At 37.5% G+C, this 9,815-nt stretch overlaps 1 long non-coding RNA gene across 1 annotated transcript; it reads left to right on the forward strand.

The window, feature by feature from the left end:
- The first annotated feature begins 1,632 nt into the window (after window positions 1-1,632).
- On the forward strand, window positions 1,633-6,239 carry LOC130012484 (uncharacterized). Its single transcript, XR_008787919.1, has 4 exons — window positions 1,633-1,758; window positions 2,383-2,472; window positions 3,041-3,145; window positions 6,045-6,239. It is a non-coding gene; the product is annotated as an uncharacterized LOC130012484 (long non-coding RNA).
- The last annotated feature ends 3,576 nt before the right edge of the window (window positions 6,240-9,815 follow it).

Below are 9,815 nucleotides of genomic sequence, written 5' to 3' on the forward strand. Positions count from 1 at the left end.
TCAACTCATAACTTATATATCGATATTTGAAATTGCATACACACCACGTTCTTTATTCCAAACCTGATCTACCATTATTTTGACTAATATCACAATAATCTATATCAATATTTGATAATATTCATTTCCTAAAGTTGAATTTTTATTTTCATTAAAAATCATAAAATTTTTAAGTTAAAATTCCCTCCTCAAAATGCGATCTCTAAGCAAGTATGGAATTTGTAACTAAGGGACATAACCCATGTATTGCTTCAAATCACTTGCTTAGAAATCACATTTTGAGAAACGTTTTTTTTAACAAAAACAATTGCCAATTTCAATTTAAAATACCAATTTTGACACAAAAACAGTGAATATATTAATTATCAAATATAGATATAAATTATTATTACCGTATACGAGTTGGAATAATGGTGGATCATGTAAATCGGGCTACTGAACTCTGAGATTAGACAGTGGAAAAAGAAGCAAGCAAAGGATAATCCTTTTACTGATTAGATTCCTGTTTAGTAATTTAATTGAATTTTGACTTTTTTTTTCCAGAATTTTGTACCTACTAGAGAACAAAAGAAAGAATCATTTGAAAATGGACTGGGTGAGAAAAAAGTAACATTTGAAAAAAATGACAACCCTCTGTACTTTAAAGAAAAATTGGAAAGTGTATTTCCGGCACTCAAGTCCTGCGGTGGATATGAACTTCTGCGAACAGAATTTGGCAGCAGATCGTCTTTGGAACTAATGATTCAGCCTAGGGTTGGGCGATATACCGGTATACCGTGATAAAATCATCGGCGATTTTATCATATCGGACTTACTTAAAAATATCGAAAAACCGGTTTATCGTGACTTAAAAAAATTATCGCGATTATGATAATTATCATGTCCCAATATTGATGATAATACATCGTCGCTTGGACTAGTAAGCGAGGAAAATGTGTTTGGCAAGGTCAAGGTTGGAGAGTATTTACCCCAGTCGCAACTGTCACTGTTCTGATTTTCAGACAAGTAGATTTTAGAACCCTGTTAGTTCTGGTTACATATTATCGTTATATTAAAACTTAATATTCTGCTTCGACTAACTAGTATGTCATTCTATTGATAGAATTAAATTCGTCTACAAGTATAAAATATAGCATATTAAGTACCGGCGGGTCAAGGGTAAATATCCATCATGGCGTCTAGCAACAGTAAAAAAGTGACAACAAGCGACGATTTGCTGCCTAAAAAAAATTCCTCCAGTCCCGTTTGGACTTTCTTTGGGTTTAAGCCAAACGACGTAGACCAGGCCACAATATTCTGCAAAGTTTGCACAAATCCAGTAATGGCTAAAGGTGGCAACACAACCAACCTATATCATCATTTGCGAACACGACACCCAAGTCAGTACAAAAGCTTTTATTTATACGGGATTGCCAGGGTTGATATTAATAAAATAATAAATTAAATACAACATACCTTTTTCTTTATTAGTATTTGATACAGTATGCACACAAGACAGGGGTCAAGACCGTCACAAGAATTCAAAATTAGACTTCTATAGACACACGTAAAAATTATCACGATAATATCGTTTATCGTGATATTAGATAAATTATTATCACGATATTTATTTTTCATTATCGCCCAAGCCTAATTCAGCCATCTACGGGCTTCCACACAAACTATTTAGCAAATGAGAGCTGTTTGGGCCAAGCAATGTGCTATGCAAGGCCAATCCAAAGGAATTTGGCCTTTGCCAGTGTATCTGTAGAAGGTGATGTAAGTTTTTTCTTTCATATTAAATTTAGTACATAATTTTTTGGAGAAGGAATTGTGTCCTTACTGTGTTTAATATATTCATTCCTACATTGTACTATATATTGACCCTATCAATTGCATCCCCTGTTTTGGATTTTGCCCCATTTCTACAAATTAATAAGATCTTAATCATTTTTTTTTTTTAATGTACTGACATTGATATATTTTATAACAGACAATCATGATGTAAGGTGTTTTGGGTTCGCAAATGAACCCATAAAAGTTTGAATTTAGTGGAGAGTAGGTAGGCAGATATGCAAATTTTCCCTCACAATATTATGTTTGATTTTATGTATTTGATACAGAAAAGTAGGACGTTAAAACCAATTTCATTTATCGTTTTCAGGATTTTAGCTGCCTCTCTTCTTGTTGTATTTCGTTATGATTGACGTCTGTATCTCTGCTGCTTTGGGAATATGGGCTGCAGTTGCAATGGATGCTTAAGGACAGACTTGGGAACATTCACTTGATTGCAATGTTTTGTGTGTACTGATGTGTCTTATGTATTGGTTTGTCTTCTTGGACTTTATTCAGCTATGTGTGGTGTTGTTCTTCTGTACTTTAAATTACCCATTGTAATTCTAGGACTTGTCTCAGGGACCAACTGAAGTATGTATAATATGCAATGATGAAATACCCTTAAAGAATTTGAGGAGGCATGTAGAGGATTGTGATGTAAGTATTTAACATTCAATTTTAATTAAGTTGACATTTTCGCCTGTTGTGTTGTTCTTCAGGGATTATTTTAAACAATGACTCTTGTTATGATTACAGTGAAACTTACCTTACTACAAATTTACCTACATCAATACCATAACTAAGCTTGTTCCCTAGTGTGATAACGAAGACAAGTTGTCTTATTATTAATTTTTTTTTCAGTATATTGAGTGTATGCGCAATACTCTTTCCCGGGAGGGAAAGGTGCCTCTATCCCTAAGCCACATGTGCTCGCACCAGGAATCAAAACCATGATTGCAAGCCACTACCAGCTGGAGCTCAATGCGAGACACACTAGGCCATCCCAACCCCCAAATCAGTAATATGTGTCATCTTTTTATTTTGAGATTTAATGCGCAGGCATCAGCCTCACTATTGGCATGTTACATTTTATAATAGAGCAACTAGTATTATAATGACCAATTCATCTTTAATCTTGCAAGACCTTTCATTTTTCTTTACTTTATGTATTTTACTTGCGTTCTTATATTTAATGTAAGTTGAAATGTCTTTCATTTACTTTCAGAAAAATTGTAACAATGATGATAATGACCTAGATATTTTACCAGAGATCAATTTTAAGCCAATGAAGAAGTCGCAACAACCAATATGCAAGTATACTTGTGTACCGGTATGTATTTCACTTATAAACTATTTATGACACTTGTAAAAAAAAAGATTGTTTTCATACTAAAATGCAAAAGGATATCTTTGATTGGTGCATTATTATTTAAACAATCTGGGCCGGTTCAGAAAAATAGGATGTTAATCCCCATTTCAATTCACCGTTATCCCAATCTAAATCCAGGGAAATGTTTGATGCAACTAATAAGGGTGTTAATTTAATTTATTTTTCATGACTAGAGAATTGCAATGAATTTAAACAGACTTAATACTTTGGTAAATTTTGATCAACTTTCATAAAATCTACCCAGTTGTATATTTTACTAAAATGGTTGTCACAGTTGAGGTTTATGATATAAGCTTCAAATTGCTGTACAAAAATAACTCTTCATGTCTGATTATGGTGGAAGTGTTTACTGAACTTGTTATTTCAGGCAGTGAAATGTACAGAAAATTTAGATGAAACTCCGGCAAAGTAATTTGAATGTGTTATTAATAGTCTGGTATAGGGTGCCCCACCATCAAAAAATATCTCCAAACATATTGATAATAATGCCAAAATATTCATATATTAATTTGAAAGATGTATATATTTACACTACCATACTGCTGATTATCTCTGTTGTGTAATCACTTGAGAGCTCATCATTTGAGGGTAAACAGCAGTTATTAGAGCAAATTTTCGCTGCGTGGGGCACCTTATCTATGTTTTATTTTACGCATTGTTGAGATTCACTATTCCCATTCATACTGGCACTTGTTATGTTTAATATCACGATATGTTCACATTTTATTGTCCCCCGCCTTTCGAATAAAGTTGGGACTATTAAAATGGGTTTGTCTGTCTGTCCTTCACACTTTTTGGGACACAATAACTCTCTTCCTAATTGAGCTAGAATGTTCAAACTTGGTGTATGTGTTTATTAGGTCAATGCCTTGATGGATTTCGAAGATGAGCATTTTCCGCTTAGGGTAAGCAGAGATAAGCAATTTGATTGGTTGATGCTTTGGGACAAGATAACTTTAGTTCTAATTAAGTGAGAGTGATGAAACTTAGTGTATAGTTTCGTTACAGTAATACCTTGACTAAATTCGATAATGAGCATTTTCTGCTCAGGGTAAGCAGAGCGATACGCAATTTGATTGGTTGAGACTTTGGAACACAATAAATCTCCTAATTGAGTTGGGGGTTGGGATGGCCTAGTGGTCTAAAGTGCCACGCTTTGACCTCTAGCTGGCCGTCACCTCTGGCTTGCGGCTGTGGTTTCGAGCCCTGGTGTGAGCGTATGTGGCATGGAGATAGGGGCGCCTTCTTAACCTCGTGGGTTTCCTCCAGGCACTCCGGTTTCCTCCCACTGCTAAAGATTCCTACGCGCAAGCGGATTGTTGAAATAAAATTAAACCATATGTTAGTCCTGAAATGACCTAGTTGTGTTGAGTGGATGTTAAACCCCATTTCTCTCTCTCGCTCTCTAATTGAGTTAAAATGTTCAAACTTGGTGTATATGCTTATTAGGTCAATGCCTTGATGGAGTTCGAAGATGAGCATTTTCCGCTTAGGGTAAGCAGAGATAAGCAATTTGATTGGTTGATGCTTTGGGACACGATAACTTTAGTTCTAATTAAGTGAGAGTGATGAAACTTGGTGTATAGTTTCATTACAGTAATGCCTTGACTAAGATCGATAATGAGCATTTTCTGCTCAGGGTAAGCAGAGCGATAAGCAATTTGATTTGCCGAGACTTTGGAACACAATAACTCTCCTTCTAATTGAGTTAAAATGTTCAAAATTGGTGTGTATGCTTATTAGGTCAATGCCTTGATGGAGTTTGAAGATGAGCATTTTCTGCTTAGGGTAGGCAGAGATAAGCAATTTGATTGGTTGATACTTTGGGATAAGATAACTTGGGTTCATCTTGATTGATGATTTTTATGCCAATACAATGACTGCATTCTCATTCAGTAATGGACTCGACAGTAACAGTGTATAGAAACGAATGATTCGGACACGAGGGCCCTTTCCCTTGGATAGAGGGGCGCCTTTGTCTGCCTTTAGGGTCCCCCTAACTAGGGTACATTTTCATTTTTCTCGTCGGTTTTAGCATTTTTCTTTATAAAACACTTTTGGATGACACTTCATGTACAGTTTGATTGCTCTATACGTTTGAAAAAAATAAATGGGCGAATAATTAATATGTTTCATCTATTTATTTTGGGATTTCGGCGGGGGACATCAGCCTCACTGTTGGCTTGTTTATTCTTAATATTGTTTTTAATGACATTAACTAGAAGATAGTTGAGAAAAAGTACAAAGAATAACTCTTCTTCCAATTGAGGTAGAATTAATGTTCATACTTGGTGTGGATGTCCTTACTAAGTTTGATGATGTGAATTTTAGCCTAAGGAACATAATAACTCGGTTTTAAGATGTTGATCAGTTAAATGCCTTGACAGAGTTTGATGATTATAATTTTCCGCAAGGACTGAGCAGAGATATGCAATTGGGTTGGTTGATGCTCTGGGACATGATTACTTTGATTCTAACTGAGAGAGTGATGAAACTTGGTGTATAGTTTCCCTAAATCAAAACCAAGACAAGTCTGGGTCATCTTTTCATTTGGGAATAAAACAGCCATAGTGTTAGATTGTTGAGAAAGAGTAATGAAACTTATGTATGTTCTTTTGTGAATATTTTCTGCTCTGGTTTAACAGAGTGATAACTAATTTGATTGCTCGATACTTTATTACGAGACGAATGTGCAACTTATTAATGTTTATTTTGGGATTAAGATGGGAAGATCAGCCTCTCTATTGGTTTGTTTTATTTTCAGATGTTCGTTTTGTATATTATATGTTGGTATTTATAAGTTATATCTTTATTGGATTATGATTTAAATATTTTTCAGAATCAACTATGTTCAGTGTCCGCTGTGTCAAGACAGTTTTAATAAAGATGTCATAGAAATTCATTCTTCAACCTGCAATGGTCTGAGTGAAAGGTATATCTGACCTCAATCTGTTGAACATTTGCATTAATAGTATGTTATGATGCCTTGTATTTAACTGTGAAATTGAACTGAGAAGATCTATGGGTCTGTACCGAAAACTTTATTCTTATTTGTATTGTTTATTTTTGCATTTTCTTTTCTGAGAATCCCCCCTGGGGTGTAGGGGGTGATAAGAATATACCCTTCGTATGTCCTGCGTGTCGTAAAAGGCGACTAAAAGGATCCCTGTAATGGGGCAACGTGTTTGCCGTGCGTTGCGACCCGTGTCGGTGGAGAGTGGAATCCTGGTAATTGAGTGGGGATTTGGCTTGCGAGCCCTTTCTCTGCAACACATTACTTTGGCCCATGGTTCACCTAGACGGGAGGTCAGAGTGGCCCACTCTGATCAATCGGCTTTGGTCGTTTTTAGCTCTGTAGAATGTATATTTTTCCAATTTCATTGCTTTGTTGTTTTCACTCAGCAGGTTTACCTTTGTGTCCTGAGTACATTCTACAGAGCAGCGGCTTGGGTCAATCAGGTTAGACAAGTATTTTTACTTTCTGGCTTGAGTATACCCCTCGTCGAGCCCTGAGGCCATGCGCCGGATATCCGCGCTAGTCCTCCCCTTAGTAGGCAGGGCAGTAACCTGGGGGACGACGAGGGGTGAAAGAAAAATATATTATACATGGATTCCCCCCCACACCACCTATTAATAAACAAAATAAAATAAAGCAGAAACGTCCTAATACTGAGGACGTTTCTGACTTATTTACAAATAAATTAAAAATATCAAAGGCATGGCCGAGGTTTCTCTTGATTGAGAGTCCCTCTACCGACCTTTCTAAAGTTTCCCCATTTTTGATAACCAAGGGTATCGCTGGCTTGGCCGGTGAACCCAAGGCTATCAAAAAACTTAAGAATGGAACATTATTGATAGAATGTGCCAAGGAGCAGCATGCTACCATGCTGCTTAAATCAACATCTTTGGCAGACATCCCTATCAAGGTGTCTCCACATAGGTCATTGAATTCAAGTAGAGGAGTTATTCGTTGTCGGGATCTTGAAGGCAGCAGTGAGGATGAAATGGTGGAATACCTTTCATCTCAAGGCGTCCAACATGTTAAAAGAATAAGTGTACGCCGAGGAGACAAGGTGATTGCAACCAGCACCTACATCCTCACTTTTAATCGTCCCGACATTCCAAAGACTCTCAAGGCAGGTTATTTGAATATTCCTGTTGATGCTTATATAGCTAATCCTCTTCGCTGCTATAAATGCCAAAAGTTTGGACACAGCAAAACTGTCTGCAGAGGTAAGGACACCTGCGCTCGTTGTGGCCATGATGGCCACGAAAGCGCTACCTGCCAGGCTGAGTTTTGTTGCGTAAATTGCAAGGGTAATCATTTTGCTTATTCCCGCGAGTGTCCAGTATGGCAGAAAGAGAAGAAAATTCAACAGATTATGTCTGAGCGGAAGATATCATACTTCGATGCCAAGAAACAGGTAGAACTTACTGCACCTTTTCCCATTGCACCACAAGGGAAAACTTTCTCAAGTGCAGTCAAAGCATCTACAAAATCTATTTCTGTTCAGACAGATATAACCTGGCCTAGAAAAGAGAAAATGCCTAGAACAATAACATCAGATCATAATAAAGGGGTATCGAGCTCCTCTCAAACAAATGAGAGCTCGACCGAAACTATTATTTCTTTGACTGGCGAGGGTTCATCCTCCTTGCCTCAATCCGAAGTTGTTGGGATCATTCCTAACACTTCCTCTCAGAATGGCAAGGGGTCATCTCCCTCGCCTCCCCTTGAAGCTGTTATCCTTGATTCCAGTTCTACTGGATCAGGATCGCAGTTAAAGGGTAATTCTTCAAAGAAAGATAAATTAGCAAAGTTTCGTGAGGGAGGGAAGAAGGGTTCAAAAGACCCAATCTCTCTCTATAATAGATATGGGGATGATCTGATGGACGGTATTGCCGTCGTGGATGTCCATACGGACCCACATGGTAAGCCGTCAAAAAATAAAATTCCCTGACAATGGTAAATTCCATTATTCAATGGAATTGTCGTGGTTTAAAACCAAATTTTAATGAAGTCCAATTATTAATTCAAAAGCACAATCCTTTAGCTATTTGTTTACAGGAAACTTTTTTACGGAATTCTGACACTTTGTCTTTTAGACAATTTGTTGGTTACCATCATCATTCAGCTGGTGATGGTAGAGCTCATGGGGGTGTCTCTATTATTCTTAATGGAGATATCCCTCAAAGTAAAGTCACACTCAACTCGCCTTTACAGGCAGTTGCAGTAAGGGTGACTTTGCATATTCCTATAACACTCTGCTCTGTATATCTTCCACCAAGTTTACATCTTAATCCCAGAGATCTTGATGACCTTGTTGCACAACTTCCTCTCCCATTTATTATTACGGGAGATTTCAATGGTCACCATTCGCTCTGGGGTAGTCCAGATGATAACAACAGAGGTAAACAAATAGCGGACTTCATTAACCTTAATAATTTGTGTTTATTAAATGACGACTCGCCTACATATCTACATCCTGCCACAGCTTCTTTTTCTTCCCTAGATCTCACCATTTGCTCTCCGGTCCTGTTTCAGGATTTTACATGGAGAGTAAATGAAGATCTGTGTGGTAGTGACCACTTTCCTATCTTGATTGATAATAATGGCCCCTCTCCGGTCGAAAGACCCCAGAGGTGGAAGTTGCATAAGGCTGATTGGGCTCTGTTTGAATCTTTGTGTCTCTTCTCTTTTGATATAAAGGAGTTAGAAGATGCAGTTGAGCCCATGGCCTTATTCACTTCAATTCTTCAAGATGTAGCTGAGCAGGCGATTCCAAAAACCACGACTGAACCAAAACGTTTCAATAAACCATGGTATAATGACGATTGCAAATCCGCTCTAAAAGAGCGTGATCGTATCCTAAGACGACTAAAGAACCATCCTTCCATGGAGAATATTGCGGCATACCAGATGGTCCGGGCGAAGGCCCGTAGAACCATACGTCAAGCAAAGAAGTCTTCATGGGAAGGTTACGTCTCTAGGATCAATTCCCGTACAACATCAAAATCGGTATGGGATAGGATTCGTAGGATTAAAGGTAAAAGTAGTGCATTATCAGTTAACCATCTAAATGTTGATAATACCACCTTAACAACATTTCCTGATATTGCTAATTCTCTGGCCAGTACATTTTCATACAATTCATCATCCAATTTCTCCTCCAATGCCTTTCTAGGCATTAAACAACAGCAGGAGAAAAGGCGACTTAATTTCAAGTCCCGTAATGATGAATGCTATAACGATACTTTTTCCATTGCAGAACTTCGGGATTCGCTAAAGCGAGCTCGGGACACTGCAACTGGTCCAGATGAAATACACTACCAAATTCTAAAACATCTACCTTTTCCCACTCTCTTAATTTTACTAGATCTTTTTAACCGGATTTGGGTTGATGGGAAATTCCCCCCTTCGTGGCATGAAGCCACAATAATTCCCATCCCTAAACCCGGTAAAGATCATACGAATCCTACCAATTATCGTCCGATCGCTTTAACTAGCTGTATTTGCAAAACCATGGAGAGATTGATCAATCGAAGGCTTGTTTGGTACCTTGAGTCCAACAACCTTATTACAGACCTCCAATGTGGATTTCGGTCCCAA

This window comes from Patella vulgata, chromosome 1, assembly GCF_932274485.2.
Source record: "Patella vulgata chromosome 1, xgPatVulg1.2, whole genome shotgun sequence".
NCBI classification, from domain to species: domain Eukaryota; kingdom Metazoa; phylum Mollusca; class Gastropoda; family Patellidae; genus Patella; species Patella vulgata.